The following is an 18537-nucleotide window of genomic DNA, read 5'->3' on the forward strand; positions in this document are numbered from 1 at the left end:
CCTACGCATATCAAACAAAAACAAAACAAACAAATATACTAACACCTGGAGACCTTTGCTCTCTAGATCCTGTTAATGTTTCAAGATATTTCCATTATCGCTTCATTGCTATGCTACACTTTATTTGTAATAAAACTGTTCCTCCCCTCAGAGGAGTGCAACACTTCTTTTGGAGAAAAGAATACCAAGCCAGAGGAGCACCACATATCCACATGCTTTAATGGATTAAAGATGCTCCTAAATCTGGTCAAGACAGTTATGCCACTGTTTTACAGTTTATCGAAAAATATGTCACTTGTGAAATTCCATCGGAAGCAATAAATAGTGATCTTCATGCACAAATTGTACAATTTCAAAGACACAAATGTGGCAAATATTGTCGTAGCAAATACAAAGGGAAATACTACACAAAATGCCGCTTTGCTTTCCCTAGACCGGTTACAGATACAGGTGAAGTGAACAACTTCATGTCTTCAGTTAGACATAGTGTTACATAAAAAGAACAGAAGAAGCAAAATGTATCAATGTTTACAATGCAATCATTGCCCTATTATGGAATGCAAAGATAGATGTGCAGTACATTGCAGACAATTCCACTGCAGTTGCACGATATGTTACAGCCTACTTAACCAAAGCAGAAAAAACAGAGCTTCAAGACCTCTGGAATGACCTGTCATCAGACAAAACACTGTCTCAGAAATTGTACAGCTTGGGCATATAAATGCTCTCCCATAGAGAATGTGGCTGCTATGAATCTGCAGATCGTTTAACCGGTAATGCTTTGTATGGAAAATCTGAAAATATAGTATGGCTAAGGCTTGGTCCTGCTAAATCTAGAAAAAGAGTCCTCAAATCATACAAAGACATAGAAACAATAGCCAAAAATGATCCCAACAGCCAAGACATTTTGAAAAACAATTTACTAGACACATACTACCCACACAGAAGTACCACTTTGGAAACTATGTGTCTATACCACATAGCCCAAAACTTCACATACAAAAATAATATAAAACCCGATGGAAAAAAATATAGATACAGAGTGACAAATTGTGAAGGCAGCTTAGTGAAACTTACCAAACAAGGCTTAATTAATCATATCAAATTGTCATTAAAAACGCCTCAACATAAAGAACTATATTATATGCCCCTGCTACAACGTTTTACACCATGGAGAAAAGAAGAAGAAATACTAGAAAACTATGACTCCTATGAAGACACTTTCAAAGCAAATGAAAGCTTTATCACCGATGTAAACTTTACACAGTACAAAACAATGTTGCACGATGAAAAGCAACACGAAGAAGAACTCCAGGCCCAACTAGATAAGGACACTCCCGACAGTAGTCAACCTTCTGTAACAGGAAGCCAAGAACCACTGGGACAGCCACTAATAGCAAATGAGGCAGAATTAGTTATGACAGAAGTAGAGAACACCATGTGTTCCTATGAAGAAGATACAAAAGACTTAACTGTACTACAATCACAACTGAACAAAGAGCAGCATAGCATTTTTCAAGAAATAACAAAAGAAATTGCACATGGTGTACAACATGAAAATAAAGAATGTACCTGCCAAAATTACAAACCTATACTACTATACGTCAGTGGTGAAGCTGGTTCAGGCAAAACATTCTTAATCAAAATCATCAGTAAGTTCCTTCAACAATTGACAAACAACAAACTGTCAGCTGTTGTAACTGCCCCAACAGGTTTAGCTGCCTACAACATAGGCAGTGTTGCTTTACACCGATTACTACTCCTTCCAGTGGAACACCAAAGCAAATTAGAATATTACAAACTTTCTATAGAAGCTGCAATGGAACTACGCAGAGTGTTAAAACAAATGAAAATGCTACTAATAGATTAAGTGGGCATGGTCTCCAACCTAATGTTGGCTTTGATTCCCCTCAGATTGCAAGAAGTACTTAACATAAACTACGAAGTGCTCTTTGGAGGAAAACACATCATTGCTTTCGGAGATCTCCTTCAATTGACACCAGTGAAAGGTGAACCTATTTTTAAAACCTTAGGACACAAACTATGCCATAGAACTGTTGGCAGCATAGGAAATGTCAACCTTTGGCAACATCTCCAATACAGAGAATTAACAGAAAACATGTTCCAATCTGCAGACCTCACTTACGCCAACATTTTAAAAAGTATTAAAGTTGTTGTGCTATCTCAAGAAGCACAAGCAATATTAAAAACCCGGCACATCCATGCACGTTATGGCATAACTCATGTGCTACTGATGTCATGAACAATTAGCACACAAATATGTCAATTGTATGTCCTTAAAGCCAACTCTTGCAAGCTGTTCCAAATTCAATGAAACAATGTTGAAAAAAGAAATGCAACCAATAATTTAAATTTGCTCCACAGACAAACTGGACGTACATGGTATGACACTACCCATGTGTCAACAAGCCATAACAAGATTAAATACCTTAGAAAATTCTATCTCCAACACAGCTGGTTTGGAGAAAATATTAAAATTATCCTTAAACTGTAGAGTAATGCTTAAACGTAACCTTGACGTGGAGCAAGGACTAGTTAATGGAGCACTGGGTACAGATGTTGGCTTTCAAACATACCCACGTGACAACAACACTCAGTTTGTCAATATTCACTTTGACAAACTTTCAGAAGTAAAAAGGATAGGGCGCTCAACAGCCTGATTCCTTCTCTTCAAAGACATGTATGTACACAGAGAACAATTTTCTCTAACTCTAGCATACGCAGTCACCATTCACAAATCTCAAGGTCTTACCCTAGACAAAGCATTGAAAGATATTGGGAACACAGTCTTTAAAGAAGTCATGAGCTACGTAGCACTATCACGCTTACGTACACTTGACGGTCTATTTCTAATCAACTTTGATGTAAGTAAAGTAAACGCTGATATTCCTTGCGTTTTAGAATACAATAGACTATGTTCACTATACACCCCCATCTAAAAACATATCCTGTTCCACAAAAAGGAAAACGTTGTAAAAGAAAACTAATTCAAACAGAAATGCAACAGGATCTCACTGCAAATACTCCAAAGAGAGTAAAAGAAGCTAATACTTCATCAATTACCAAAACCAAAGAAGAACCTATTACTCAAAGTAACTCAGGTACTTCTGCAAAGAATCAACACACACTCTGAAAAAATGACTTGGACACAGAACTATCTGGTCCATTCAAATTTTCAAATATAACTGGTGGAAGTTGCTAAGCAAATGCAGCAATGAATATTCTATTTCAATTGCCACCAATTGTTGACAACATTTACTTACACAGTACAGACCAATTGTGTTTGCAAATGTTAGTCCTTCATAGAAACGCAACAAACAATCCTGACAACACATATACTGGTCGATTCATGGAATTAATGTGCGCTGAAAATTCCCGCGCAGAGGTGCCAAAACGTGCGATGCGCAGTAAAAGTGCAAAAATCGTAGTGCAACTGCGAAAATCGCAGGGAATCCAGCGCACATCGATTCATGGAAGTCCGTGTGCGAGAAAAACATTGGATGTGCGCTGAAAAAGTGCGCGGCGCACGCCGGCACACAGGTCATCCAACGGCATGCGCCACGGCCACTGCGAAATCGCACATAGCGTGGCGCACATCACAAAAGTAGGCGTAACACGGGGCGTAACACTCGGAATGGGGAACAACGCGTGAAAATATGGGCGTCACGGGGGAAGTACAGGAGGCAAGTGCACGGAACGCCCACATGCTCCCCTACAACCCGTATTCATGGAATCGAATAGGGCAAACCAGCGCATGGTGAAAGACGCGCACAGGGCCAAACAAGTACGCCACAAGAAAGCAGGCAGTAGCGTCCCTGTGCCTGAAATAAATGTGCACCAAAATGTGCGCTAACAAAAAGCACCCATATACAGCTATGATGAATGGTCCATACAGTGGCCCTCTAGGACAAATGAGGTGCAAAGGGGTACCGACAAACACGGACACCCGCTGTGTGAAAAATAGCGTGTGCGTGTATTACGGGGTTCGTGGGAAGTTCCACACGCGATTGGCCTGGGCACGTGTATTCCGGGGTGCGCGTGAAGTGTCCCCCGTGTACTAGCAGGGTACGTGTATTACGGGGTTCGCGGGAAGTTCCACACGCGATTGCCCTGGGTCCGTTTATTTCGGTGTGCGGGGGAAGTTTCACATGCAAATTAGCAGGGTACGTGTATTTCAGTGTGCGCGTGAAGTTCCACACACAATTTCAGCAGGGTACGTGTACTCCGGATGCGCGGCAAATTCCACACGCGAATCCAGCAGCCTACGTGTATTTCGGGGGTGCCGGGGAGTACCACACGTGAATTGGCCGTGTGGGTCCTCCCAGCTGTTCCCTCTATACCCTCCACGGCCCCTGCTGGCGGCCCACACCACAGGGGACTACCCTGCACCCCTGCACATGTCCCGCAGGCAGCCCATCCACCATGGCCATGCCCCCAAGCCAACCCACATGTCACCTTGCAGTACTGCCCACCAACGCATGTCTCCCAGCACCCCCACCCCCCACCAGTCAGGGGCACCCTCCACCAGGACCCCACTCATGTCCCCCTGCACCCCCACCCCCCAGCATCCAGGGGCACCCTCCACCAGGCCCCCACTCATGTCCCCCTGCACCCCCACACCCAGCATCCAGGGGCACCCTCCACCAGGCCCCCACTCATCTCCCCCTGCACCCCCACCCCCCTGCATCCAGGGGCACCCTCCACCAGGCCCCCACTCATGCCTCCCAGCACCCCCGCCCCCCAGCACTGTGGGGCACCCTCCACCATGCCCCCACTCATGTCCCCCTGCACCCCCACCCCCCTGCATCCAGGGGCACCCTCCACCAGGACCCCACTCATGTCCCCCTGCACCCCCACCCCCCAGCATCCAGGGGCACCCTCCACCAGGCCCCCACTCATGTCCCCCTGCACCCCCACACCCAGCATCCAGGGGCACCCTCCACCAGGCCCCCACTCATCTCCCCCTGCACCCCCACCCCCCTGCATCCAGGGGCACCCTCCACCAGGCCCCCACTCATGCCTCCCAGCACCCCCGCCCCCCAGCACTGTGGGGCACCCTCCACCAGGCCCCCACTCATGTCCCCCTGCACCCCCACCCCCCTGCATCCAGGGGCACCCTCCACCAGGCCCCCACTCATGTCTCCCTGCATCCCCACCCCCCACCAGTCAGGGGCACCCTCCACCAGGCCCCCACTCATGTCTCCCAGCACCCCCACCCCCCTGCATCCAGGGGCACGCTCCACCAGGCCCCCACTCATGTCTCCCAGCACCCCGACCCCACTGCATCCAAGGGCACCCTCCACCAGGCCCCCACTCATGTCTCCCTGCATCCCCACCCCCCACCAGTCAGGGGCACCCTCCACCAGGCCCCCACTCATGTCTCCCAGCACCCCCACCCCCCTGCATCCAGGGGCACCCTCCACCAGGCCCCCACTCATGTCTCCCAGCACCCCCACCCCCCTGCATCCAGGGGCACCCTCCACCAGGCCCCCACTCATGTCTCCCTGCACCCCCACCCCCCTGCATCCAGGGGCACCCTCCACCAGGCCCCCACTCATGTCTCCCAGCACCCCCACCCCCAGCACTGTGGGGCACCCTCCATCAGGCCCCCACTCATGTCTCCCTGCACCCCCACCCCCCAGCATCCAGGGGCACCCTCCACCAGGCCCCCACTCATGTCTCCCTGCATCCCCACCCCCCACCAGTCAGGGGCACCCTCCACCAGGCCCCCACTCATGTCTCCCAGCACCCCCACCCCCCAGCACTGTGGGGCACCCTCCACCAGGCCCCCACTCATGTCTCCCAGCACCCCCACCCCCCTGCATCCAGGGGCACCCTCCACCAGGCCCCCACTCATGTCTCCCTGCATCCCCACCCCCCACCAGTCAGGGGCACCCTCCACCAGGCCCCCACTCATGTCTCCCTGCATCCCCACCCCCCAACACTGTGGGGCACCCTCCACCAGGCCCCCACTCATGTCTGCCAGCACCCCCACCCCCCTGCATCCAGGGGCACCCTCCACCAGGCCCCCACTCATGTCTCCCTGCATCCCCACCCCCCACCAGTCAGGGGCACCCTCCACCAGGCCCCCACTCATGTCTCCCAGCACCCCCACCCCCCCAGCACTGTGGGGCACCCTCCACCAGGCCCCCACTCATGTCCCCCTGCACCCCCACCCCCCAGCACTGTGAGGCACCCTCCACCAGGCCCCCACTCATGTCTGCCAGCACCCCCACCCCCTGCATCCAAGGGCACCCTCCAGCAGGCCCCCACTCATGTCTCCCTGCATCCCCACCCCCCACCAGTCAGGGGCACCCTCCACCAGGCCCCCACTCATGTCTCCCAGCACCCCCACCCCCCAGCACTGTGGGGCACCCTCCACCAGGCCCCCACTCATGTCTCCCAGCACCCCCACCCCCCTGCATCCAGGGGCACCCTCCACCAGGCCCCCACTCATGTCTCCCTGCATCCCCACCCCCACCAGTCAGGGGCACCCTCCACCAGGCCCCCACTCATGTCTCCCCGCGCCCCCACCCCCCAGCACTGTGGGGCACCCTCCACCAGGCCCCCACTCATGTCTCCCAGCACCCCCACCCCCCCTGCATCCAGGGGCACCCTCCACCAGGCCCCCACTCATGTCTGCCAGCACCCCTACCCCCTGCATCCAAGGGCACCCTCCAGCAGGCCCCCACTCATGTCTCCCTGCATCCCCACCCCCCACCAGTCAGGGGCACCCTCCACCAGGCCCCCACTCATGTCTCCCAGCACCCCCACCCCCCAGCACTGTGGGGCACCCTCCACCAGGCCCCCACTCATGTCTCCCAGCACCCCCACCCCCCTGCATCCAGGGGCACCCTCCACCAGGCCCCCACTCATGTCTCCCTGCATCCCCACCCCCCACCAGTCAGGGGCACCCTCCACCAGCCCCCCACTCATGTCTCCCAGCACCCCCACCCCCCCCTGCATCCAGGGGCACCCTCCACCAGGCCCCCACTCATGTCTGCCAGCACCCCCACCCCCTGCATCCAAGGGCACCCTCCAGCAGGCCCCCACTCATGTCTCCCTGCATCCCCACCCCCCACCAGTCAGGGGCACCCTCCACCAGGCCCCCACTCATGTCTCCCTGCACCCCCACCCCCCCAGCACTGTGGGGCACCCTCCACCAGGCCCCCACTCATGTCCCCCTGCACCCCCACCCCCCAGCACTGTGGGGCACCCTCCACCAGGCCCCCACTCATGTCTCCCTGCATCCCCACCCCCCACCAGTCAGGGGCACCCTCCACTAGGCCCCCACTCATGTCTCCCAGCACCCCCACCCCCCAGCACTGTGGGGCACCCTCCACCAGGCCCCCACTCATGTCTCCCAGCACCCCCACCCCCAGCACTGTGGGGCACCCTCCATCAGGCCCCCACTCATGTCTCCCTGCACCCCCACCCCCCAGCATCCAGGGGCACCCTCCACCAGGCCCCCACTCATGTCTCCCTGCATCCCCACCCCCCACCAGTCAGGGGCACCCTCCACCAGGCCCCCACTCATGTCTCCCAGCACCCCCACCCCCCAGCACTGTGGGGCACCCTCCACCAGGCCCCCACTCATGTCTCCCAGCACCCCCACCCCCCTGCATCCAGGGGCACCCTCACCAGGCCCCCACTCATGTCTCCCTGCATCCCCACCCCCCACCAGTCAGGGGCACCCTCCACCAGGCCCCCACTCATGTCTCCCAGCACCCCCACCCCCCCTGCATCCAGGGGCACCCTCCACCAGGCCCCCACTCATGTCTGCCTGCACCCCCACCCCCTGCATCCAAGGGCACCCTCCAGCAGGCCCCCACTCATGTCTCCCTGCATCCCCACCCCCCACCAGTCAGGGGCACCCTCCACCAGGCCCCCACTCATGTCTCCCAGCACCCCCACCCCCCAGCACTGTGGGGCACCCTCCACCAGGCCCCCACTCATGTCTCCCAGCACCCCCACCCCCCTGCATCCAGGGGCACCCTCCACCAGGCCCCCACTCATGTCTCCCTGCATCCCCACCCCCCACCAGTCAGGGGCACCCTCCACCAGCCCCCCACTCATGTCTCCCAGCACCCCCACCCCCCCTGCATCCAGGGGCACCCTCCACCAGGCCCCCACTCATGTCTGCCAGCACCCCCACCCCCTGCATCCAAGGGCACCCTCCAGCAGGCCCCCACTCATGTCTCCCTGCATCCCCACCCCCCACCAGTCAGGGGCACCCTCCAACAGGCCCCCACTCATGTCTCCCAGCACCCCCACCCCCCCAGCACTGTGGGGCACCCTCCACCAGGCCCCCACTCATGTCCCCCTGCACCCCCACCCCCCAGCACTGTGAGGCACCCTCCACCAGGCCCCCACTCATGTCTGCCAGCACCCCCACCCCCTGCATCCAAGGGCACCCTCCAGCAGGCCCCCACTCATGTCTCCCTGCATCCCCACCCCCCACCAGTCAGGGGCACCCTCCACCAGGCCCCCACTCATGTCTCCCAGCACCCCCACCCCCCAGCACGGTGGGGCACCCTCCACCAGGCCCCCACTCATGTCTCCCAGCACCCCCACCCCCCTGCATCCAGGGGCACCCTCCACCAGGCCCCCACTCATGTCTCCCTGCATCCCCACCCCCCACCAGTCAGGGGCACCCTCCACCAGGCCCCCACTCATGTCTCCCAGCACCCCCACCCCCCAGCACTGTGGGGCACCCTCCACCAGGCCCCCACTCATGTCTCCCAGCACCCCCACCCCCCTGCATCCAGGGGCACCCTCCACCAGGCCCCCACTCATGTCTCCCTGCATCCCCACCCCCCACCAGTCAGGGGCACCCTCCACCAGGCCCCCACTCATGTCTCCCAGCACCCCCACCCCCCCTGCATCCAGGGGCACCCTCCACTAGGCCCCCACTCATGTCTGCCAGCACCCGTACCCCCTGCATCCAAGGGCACCCTCCAGCAGGCCCCCACTCATGCCTCCCTGCACCCCCACCCCCCAGCACTGTGGGGCACCCTCCACCAGGCCCCCACTCATGTCTCCCAGCACCCCCACCCCCCTGCATCCAGGGGCACCCTCCACCAGGCCCCCACTCATGTCTCCCTGCATCCCCACCCCCCACCAGTCAGGGGCACCCTCCACCAGCCCCCCACTCATGTCTCCCAGCACCCCCACCCCCCCATGCATCCAGGGGCACCCTCCACCAGGCCCCCACTCATGTCTGCCAGCACCCCCACCCCCTGCATCCAAGGGCACCCTCCAGCAGGCCCCCACTCATGTCTCCCTGCATCCCCACCCCCCACCAGTCAGGGGCACCCTCCACCAGGCCCCCACTCATGTCTCCCTGCACCCCCACCCCCCCAGCACTGTGGGGCACCCTCCACCAGGCCCCCACTCATGTCCCCCTGCACCCCCACCCCCCAGCACTGTGGGGCACCCTCCACCAGGCCCCCACTCATGTCTCCCTGCATCCCCACCCCCCACCAGTCAGGGGCACCCTCCACTAGGCCCCCACTCATGTCTCCCAGCACCCCCACCCCCCAGCACTGTGGGGCACCCTCCACCAGGCCCCCACTCATGTCTCCCTGCACCCCCACCCCCCACCAGTCAGGGGCACCCTCCACCAGGCCCCCACTCATGTCTCCCAGCACCCCCACCCCCCAGCACTGTGGGGCACCCTCCACCAGGCCCCCACTCATATCTCCCAGCACCCCCACACCCCCAGCCGTGTGATTTGCCTGGGTACGTGTACTCAAGGGGTGCGTGGGTAGTCTCACATGCAATTCCATCAGGGTACGTGTATCATGGGTCCGCGTGAACTTCCACACGCAATACCAGCAGGGTACGTGTATTTCGGGGTGCGCGGGAAGTTCCACACGCAATTTCAGCAGGGTACGTGTATTTCGGTGTATGCGCGTGAAGTTCCACACGCGACTGTGCCTGTGAGAGTGGGGTACGTGTATTCCAGGGGTGGGTGGGATTATTTACTCATGACAGGGCCTGAGAGAGCGTGTTACGTGTATTCCTGGGGTGGACGGGAAGATTTGCACGCTCGCCTACAACGTGCCAAAAAATAAAAGGACCAATCCTGAAACACGTACGCCAGCATGAAGCAGGCGCACGTCCCGCGCAGCCTAAAAGAGTGCGCAAACAACAAACAAGCTCACGCACCAGGATGAATATACCGTTCCTAGCAGCAGTGGCTGTGGGATACCGCAGGAGGAGGAGGAGGATAGTCAGGGCCAGAATCTTCACACCCAGAACCAGCCTATTTGGTATGCCAGATGACCAGGTGTATGGGAGGTACAGGTTTCTACCACACATAATACTCGACCTGGTCAGTGAGTGGGAGGATGACCTCACATCACCCACCCTGTGCTCCCAAGCACTCAGCCCCTGGAGAAGGTCCTCAATGTACTGCACTTCTTGGCTACCGGATCATTTCAGCGGACAAGTGCCATAGTGGGGGGGGGGGTGTCACAGGCCATGCAGTCACGGTGCCTACACCAGGTTTTGGCCATCATCACTGCACGCCCATCAGTCCGCAGGCACATATACCTGCCCAGAACACCTGCAGAAAGGCAGGCTGTCAGCCAGGATTTCTACGGGGTGGCACAATTCCCCAAAGTGCTAGGTGCCATTGATTGCACCCATATGGCTCTACGTCCCCCCAGGGCATCTGAGCACATCTATAGAAACCGCAAGCACTGGCATTCCATCAACGTCCGGGTAGTATGTGATGCCAAGGGAATCATCACCTCCGTATATGCCAACTATCCAGGGTCCACCCACGACAGCTTCATTTACAGGATGTGAACCCTAAACCGGGACATGGAAGCTGGACGGCATGGCGATGCATGGCTGCTTGGTGAGCAGAAATGCCACAGCACACGCATGCATGACAGATACAGAGTAATGCCAATACCCCACTAATGATCCCCATCACCACCTCCCCAGGAGACAGTGCCTACCCTCTGAGCACACACATAATGATGCCAATTCGGAACCCCATCACGCCTCCCGAGGTAAGATACAACACAGCCCATATTGCAACACGGGGCATAGTGGAGCACACATTCGGAGTGTTCAAGTCACGCTTTCACTCCCTTGACCGTTCTGGCGGGCAGCTGTTATACGCTCCCCCAGTAGTGTGCAGGATCATAGTGGCAGCATGTGTCCTGCACAATGTTGCAACACGCCGGGGCCTGGCTGTGGACATGGTGGTGCCCCCACATCCCCAACAACATGCACGCCCGCTGCGCATGGGAGGGGAAAGGGCACGGGGTGAGGTAGCCCGTACGCAGCTGGTGGCTAATTACTTCACATAGAAAGCACACCCCCGTGGAGTGCACACAGCCCTGGCACATACCATTTGACAATCAATGATGACTCAATCTGACAATTATGATGAACAAAGGGACAGTCAACTGTCAGAACCATAGCAGCCTGAGATTGTTCATCTGGAAGTGTCACAATGTGTGCATCCCTACCTACACAAACACCACCAATGCAGTGTCATCAAAAGGCACACTTCCATGCAGCAAAAATGAATACCCACTTGCAAAATACAACATGAGAACAGTGGCATGTCACCCAACCCCTCCCCGGCATGGCCACACAACACACCATGGCATGTCATGCAATGTGAGAGCAAACAAATTAATCCCCACAACATGCCCCAAGTGTCACCAACTACAGTGTCCCTAATGGAAACTGGCCACACATGAAATGCTCACAGTAATGCAGGACCAACAACACACATTACCAAATACTTACCAAGAATACCAATCACCTACACAACCTCCAACCTACCATAAACATGACAGTACGGACTTAAAAAATTGGTAGCCTCACTAACTGATAATGGCAGCACTTCGAACACTTCCAAGTATACAGTGTTAGCGCCACACAAGAGTGTAGGTGCACTGTTTACAACATGGACTCCAGTCCCAAAGTAGACCGCCTTGTGAAGACATGAGAAATGGACCTGCAAATTAGGAGGATGAGATGGATGCAGAGGCACATATCAATACACCATGCAGTGTACAATACAACAACAATATGCACTAGGAATGTATACACAGTATTGACTACAGACTGCCCACACATCAAATGGGAGTCCAACGTCACTGTGTAAGTCAATGTCACTTGGGCACACCCTTTGCAAGCCCATGGAAACGGGAAGCAGGAGGGGGGTGTGTGTCACACAAACCCAAGCATCTGACCCAAATTCAGGACAAGCCTGCATGTGCCCAGCCACAATACAGCGTATGCCTACTGGAGCCACACAAGGCAACACACTGTCCAAAAAATCAAAAATAAAAAAAAATAAAATAAATAAAAATCAAAAATGGCCATTAATGGGCCCGGGGGGTGGGGGAGGCCACCCAGGAGGTCCGAGGACAGGGTGCACACCAAAGCCCACCTGTGTGGATCTTGCGGAAAAAAAAACACCTCCATGGGCTCATGACCTGCACGGCTACCCTATTGTGGGAGAATCACTGCCGTCGCTCTCCTCACCCTCTGCAGCTGCATCAGGAGGTGGTGGCACTATGGGTGCCAGCCCACGCAAAGCCCTAGTCTGGTCCTCCATGGCAGCAAGCATGCGGGTGTGGAAGGTCTGGTTCTGGAGGATAATTGTGCGGAGGTCCCCATGCAACAACTCACGGGATGCCCGGACCTCCGCCCTAGTTGCCTGCATCTCAGCTGAGAGCGTACGTGTGAGCCGCTCCAGCTGCTGTTCTGTCCTCGTGTTAGCTGAAGCCTCAAGCTCAACCAGAGTTGCCCTGAGCTGACGGAGTTCCACCCTCAGGGCTTCCCTGTGGCCCTGGGACTCAATGGAAATGGCTTCCCGCAGAGTCTCCAGTGCCGCCCGCCTGTCCCTGTTGGACGCCAACATGTCCTCCCTGTGTGACTGGCTAATGGAGTCTGTTGCCTGCTGTAGTTGTTCAATTAGCCTTTCTTGGGGGACAATGGAAGTGGCCACCCTATCCATGGCCTGAGCCATCATCTCAGTTGATGCTTCCTGTTGGTTTGCCATACCATATATGGATTGCTCCCATGCGGTATTGCCAGGTGGCGTACGGCCACCGCGTCGGCGGGTACCACACCTGTCTGGGGCAAGGCGAACTGCGCCTTGCTGTGCCGGCACTGCCTGAGGCTGCAGGACTGCATTCCCCCTTTGATCTGGTGGCCCAGGAACAGGATCAGATGTAGCGGAGCATGACCCTGCATCCGTAACCACCAAAGGCTGACCTACCAACACTGACATCCCCATTGAGGGTTCTACCCCTGGTACAGGTGGGTTGGACAGTACAGAATCCCTCCCAGAGATAATTACCTGTGACGCAACATAGGTCTCATCATCCGAATCGACGCCTGAATAGAGCTCGGGGGAGGTGCACCCAGAGACACCCCTTGAGATGACGGCCTGCAGCAAGTGTGGGTTCTCACCCACCACCACACCACGTCCCTCACTGGTGCCCGGTCGGCCTGAGACCCCTCCTGGGTCTGCACCATCTCCACAACCCCAGCAGTATCAAGTGCATCATCCCCTGCAAAGACATGAAAGAAAAGAAATGGGAACAGGCATTAGCAACATGGAACAAAATTAGGGCTGAGAAGCAACAGAAACAGTACTTCATTGACACATGTACCACATGACTATAACCCTCCCATGCATGCACTTTCACTGCGTATAGTGAAATGGCAAATGGCACACATTGATTACACCAAGATGGAAGACCAACAAATTTGCTGCATGCTGCCTAGCAGTGCCATCACACATTGGCCTGTGGTTGGCATGTCCAATACACATACATGACACATTCCATCACACAGATGGCATGTACCCTAGCCATTTTACACATGTGACAATAGGACTGAGAAATGCCTAGTGAAAGTGGTGGAATGCAGACAATCAGCCTGAATGAACACAGAATAACATGTTGTGGCAAGATGAAAATTCAAGGGCAACTGGCGTGAGGTTGGGCTGAATGTCTACTGTTGCCAGAAGGGATACTGCAACACCCAAATCCTGGTGCGCAGAATGTATTGGATGAAGCACATGGGTGACCCAAACCACTCAGGCACACACCCCCTCACCTGGCACTCAATCACTCACACACACGCCATGCACATGGATGACACACACATGCATGTGCACTCACTGGACAATGCCTCGTAATCTGGCAGTTCTCCCACACCTTGGATCTGTTCCTCCGTGACGTAGGTCCCAGCAACATACTCATATGGAGTGAGTTCTATGTCCTCTGCCGGAGACCCACCTCCAGTCACTAGAGTTGAGGCATGACTTGAGGCCAGCTTTTTCTTTGCCCTGCACTTAAGGTCATTCCAGCGCTTGTAGCAATCATTAGCTGTGCGCCTCGCGAATCCAAGGGCACTTATGAGTTCCGCAATGGTCTGCCAGTGTGCCTGATGTTGTGCAGGTGTGGTCTTGCATCCTGCAGTAATCACCATTTCGCTGTCATGTGCGGACACATACTCCACAAGTGCATCAAGTTCGACCCGATTGAAGCAGGGCTTCCTTGGTGGGCCGGACTGTGTAGCCGTGTCTGGGGCATCAGCCTGTACTGGACGAGCACTCTTCCTCTTCCGCTTGGAAGGTGGTGGTGATACTGAGTGTCCTACGCCGCTCTGGACACTAGGGGCAGGAGCCCCGGTGGACTGTGGACTAGGAGTGTGGGAATGAACACTCACCATGGGACTTGGTGCAGGCATTAGCTGAAGTTTGATGTAGTCATGGGGAACTAGGACCGACACTGTCCTGGCTGGGACACTCAAAGCTGGGTTGGATGGAGCCGCAGCTGCCCCTGCAGCCTCCCCACCCTGCCTACTCGGGGCAGCAGATGACATAGCTGCCCCTGATCCACGTGGGTTGGTGACACCAACGTGCACCGCCACACGTGGCCTAGACCTGCTGACCTGGAAGTCAGCCATGGAGTCACCCAGTGCCAGGTCTGGTGCCACAATGGGCTGGTCCAACAAGGGCTGAGCAGGGATGGTGTCAGACACGTTACCCTCAACCGGGGGGGGCATGGGTGTCCCTGACTGGTCACCCACACATGGGGGGCTAGGGGCACCCTGCAAGTCCTGGCCACGTCCCCTACCATATCCACCACAGCCACCTCTTGTGGCTCGCCCACCTTTGCCACCCTTACTGCGTGCTCGCCTCCCAACCATGGCACTGGTGTAGTTGTGCGTATGGGAGTTGCAGTAAACTATTGTCCTGGGCAATTGGGGATCAAAGGGGTAGGGTACTAGATGGAATTCGTACCCTAGTGCCCTAGCAAGGCCGTATGTGACCCCTGGGGGAAGATGACGGGTCACACAATGCACAGGCACCCCGAAAAAAGCAGATAATGTGCACGCAACCCCTCCTAGACCACGTGCGTGGAAAAAAAAACCTGCACTACGCTGTGGCACCCAGAAACACAAAAATGAACGTATGCGTGTCACACGCAGCCTAGACTGACCTCTGAAGGGGTAGGCAACACACGGGGCAAGCACAGATGTCAAATACGTGCGCAACTCACCGTCTGCCAGGAAAAATCACGTGTAAAATACGCACATGTGCGCGTTGGCAACACCCCCGCCAAAAGAAGAATTGTACGCTGTCTGAGGAGACAGGACAACAGTAGAAGGGAACGCTGTTTGAGGAAACAGGCCCAGGAAAAAGAGGAAAAGAGAAAAAGCTGTCAGAGGTAACAGGGAGTACGAACTTGAAACGCCGTGAAGTAAATCGCGTGTGAACCGACAAGAAGTACAGATTTCACCCACTCGCTCTCCACGAAAAGCACGTACAAGGAAATGGCGTTCTAGACGTACCTTTTAAACATGCCCACACGTCCAGCGTCACTTCCGCGTGTACGCGCTAAGGCCCCATCCTCCAATTACACGCGCTGACACTCTGACATGCAGTCATTTGACGTGTAACATGCACCCGTGTACAGGGAAACGCCCGCGCACGCACGTCACAGACACGCATACGCACTGTTGGCCTGTGGGCCAATGAATTTGCATACGTGTGCTGACGCGCTTACGCGCTAAGGCCCTTTCCTCGAATTACACGTAGACGTGCTGGATTTTCACGTGCCAAATCATTCCGTATCAAGCTGGCCACACGTAAGCACACGGAAGACCACGCTCCTGCCCAGAAGGCCGAATTACTGCCCCCCAGAGCCCCGAGCATGCTTCCACCTGCCATCTGCTGCTGCCTGATTGCCTGCTGCCCGCGTGCCCTGCCATTTGCTGCCTGCACATCAGCCAGGGGTGCTGTTGCTGTGACCACCCCTGCTGGAACCGAAGACTCCCGACTGGGATTCCATCGCTCCACAGCCCAGCCCCAGGACCCAGTTGCCCACCCACTCCTGCCTCTGGGGTTGTCATGTCGGGCACTGCAACATCTGGCACCACTGCTAACCCCCGGCCAGAGAGGCAGAGGGGCACCAGCTTCACTGCCACCGAAGTTGGTGTCCTGGTGGAGCAAGTCCTGGGGCAGTATGATGCCCTCTTCGGAAGTTTGTGCGCCGACAAGGAAGGACGGACTCGGATCTGGACGGACATCGTGACTGCCATCAATGCAGAGGGGGTGGCAGTCCACGACTTCCAACATGTCAAGAAGCGCTGGGAGGACTTCAGGTCCAGGACCCTCAACAAGGCCCGGCGCCTCTTGAAGGCAGCGGATGCTAAGGGGCGCCGGGGCCACTTGTCGGACGATCAGATGAGGGTCCTGGAATGCATATCCCCAGCGCTCCACGTCCAGGTCCTTGAGAGGGAGACCCGTCTGGAGTCGAGCGGTAAGCGTACATGCATCATGATTGTAAGCTGTGCGTGTGGTGATGTGCCAGTAGTGTGCAGGTTGCACATCTGTTTGTATGGGGCCGAGTATGGGTGGGGGTGTACAGGGCCGTGAGGCTAACACATGCGAGGGCTGTCATGTGTGAGACATGGATGGTGCTTGTGTGTGTAGGCTTGCATGCCAAATGCAGTTGTGTGGGCACACATGTTTGGATGAATGTGTATGTAAGTAGGCATGTTCGTGATGTCACACATGGATGTTGTTTTTAGCTGCATGTATCAGCAATGTATACATGTGCATGTGTGTGTATTTGACAAGGGTGCAACAGTGATGCAACATGGATGCATTTGACAGCGGGATGTGGAAGCCTGATTGGCAGATGTGACATGGATGCCCATCTGAACACTGCAACAGTTGGCAGAGGTGTACACATGCATGCAAGTGTGGTGGTGTGTGTGCATGTGTAGTGCACTCCCTGTGTTGCATGTGATGTCTGGCTCACCTTTGCCTGCTCATGCTGTTGGATGTGTATGGATGGTGCTGGCAGTTGCGATATGGCTGTGGTATGGCTCATGTGTGCAAGTTGAAATGACATGTGTGTTGGTGATTGTGATGCCATGTCTGAGGTTTGCCAATGCCACTCATGTACAACTGTCATGTGTGTATGTGTCCATTGTACAGTGCCCTGATGCCTGTGTTTTATTTCTCCCTGTCCGCAGCGTCAACTGATGAAGAGGGCGGAGAAGGTGCTGTGGAGCACAGCGGCGGGGATCGCGCCGCCAGCCGGAGACGCAAGGCCCGGCTCCCCTCCCAGGTTGTGATCTCGTCGGGGAGTGAGGAGTCCGGTGCCGCATCCCAGGCCGCAGCTGCCGGGGGGAGGTCCAAGAGGCGGAGGTCGGAGTTGGACTCCTCGGCAGCAGGAGGGGCAGCTGGGACCCCACAGGGCCCAACAGGGGAAGATGGCACGGAGTCATCCAGGTTGGTGGGGGGTTTGGTGGAGGAGGAGGCCGTGCAAGCAACAGAGACGGGGTCTGGAGGTGGGGATTCCACTGGTGCTAGTGGTGCTAGTGCAGGACCAGGGACATGAGGCAGCACAGGCCGGCGCGGAGGTGCCTGTGTGCAATCCTGTCCCTGATCCTGTCACTGCATCATCTTGCACCAGCAGGGATGCCTACGTCCAGACCAGTTTTTAGGCAGGGGATGAGCTCACAACAACTGGCCTTCCTCTGCCTGCAGACGTGGCTATCCGGGTCCGGGTTGAGCCTGTCCTGACTGGTGTGGCGTTGCATCAACGGGCCATGCGAGGTGACCTGCAGTCTTTTCATGAGGAGACTGCACGTCATCTCGAATGGCTCGTTGACCGCGTCGGCCTACTGGGACAGGTCACCCAGGCCGGATTCCTCCGTTTGATGGGGCCTGCTCAGACCCCCTCCTCAACTGAACCCCCTATGCGCCAGTGGTCCTCCGTGCCATCTTCCCACCCATTAGTCACCTGGGTGCCCTGTGGAGCTGCCTCTGACGGTGCGGCCAGGCTGGTGGAGGAAGCATCCCTGCCACAGTCAGGAGTCGGACGTCCAGCAGGGGTGGCCACATCAACCACTGCACCCCAGCCAGTGGATGATGTGCAGGCAGCAGGAGGCAGGGCATGGGCAGAGGCAGAGCAGCAGCAGCAACGAGGTGGGAGCCATGATGGCTCG

This window comes from Ambystoma mexicanum, chromosome 4p (assembly GCF_040938575.1).
Source record: "Ambystoma mexicanum isolate Mex_15411 chromosome 4p, UKY_AmexF1_1, whole genome shotgun sequence".
In the NCBI taxonomy this organism is placed as follows: domain Eukaryota; kingdom Metazoa; phylum Chordata; class Amphibia; order Caudata; family Ambystomatidae; genus Ambystoma; species Ambystoma mexicanum.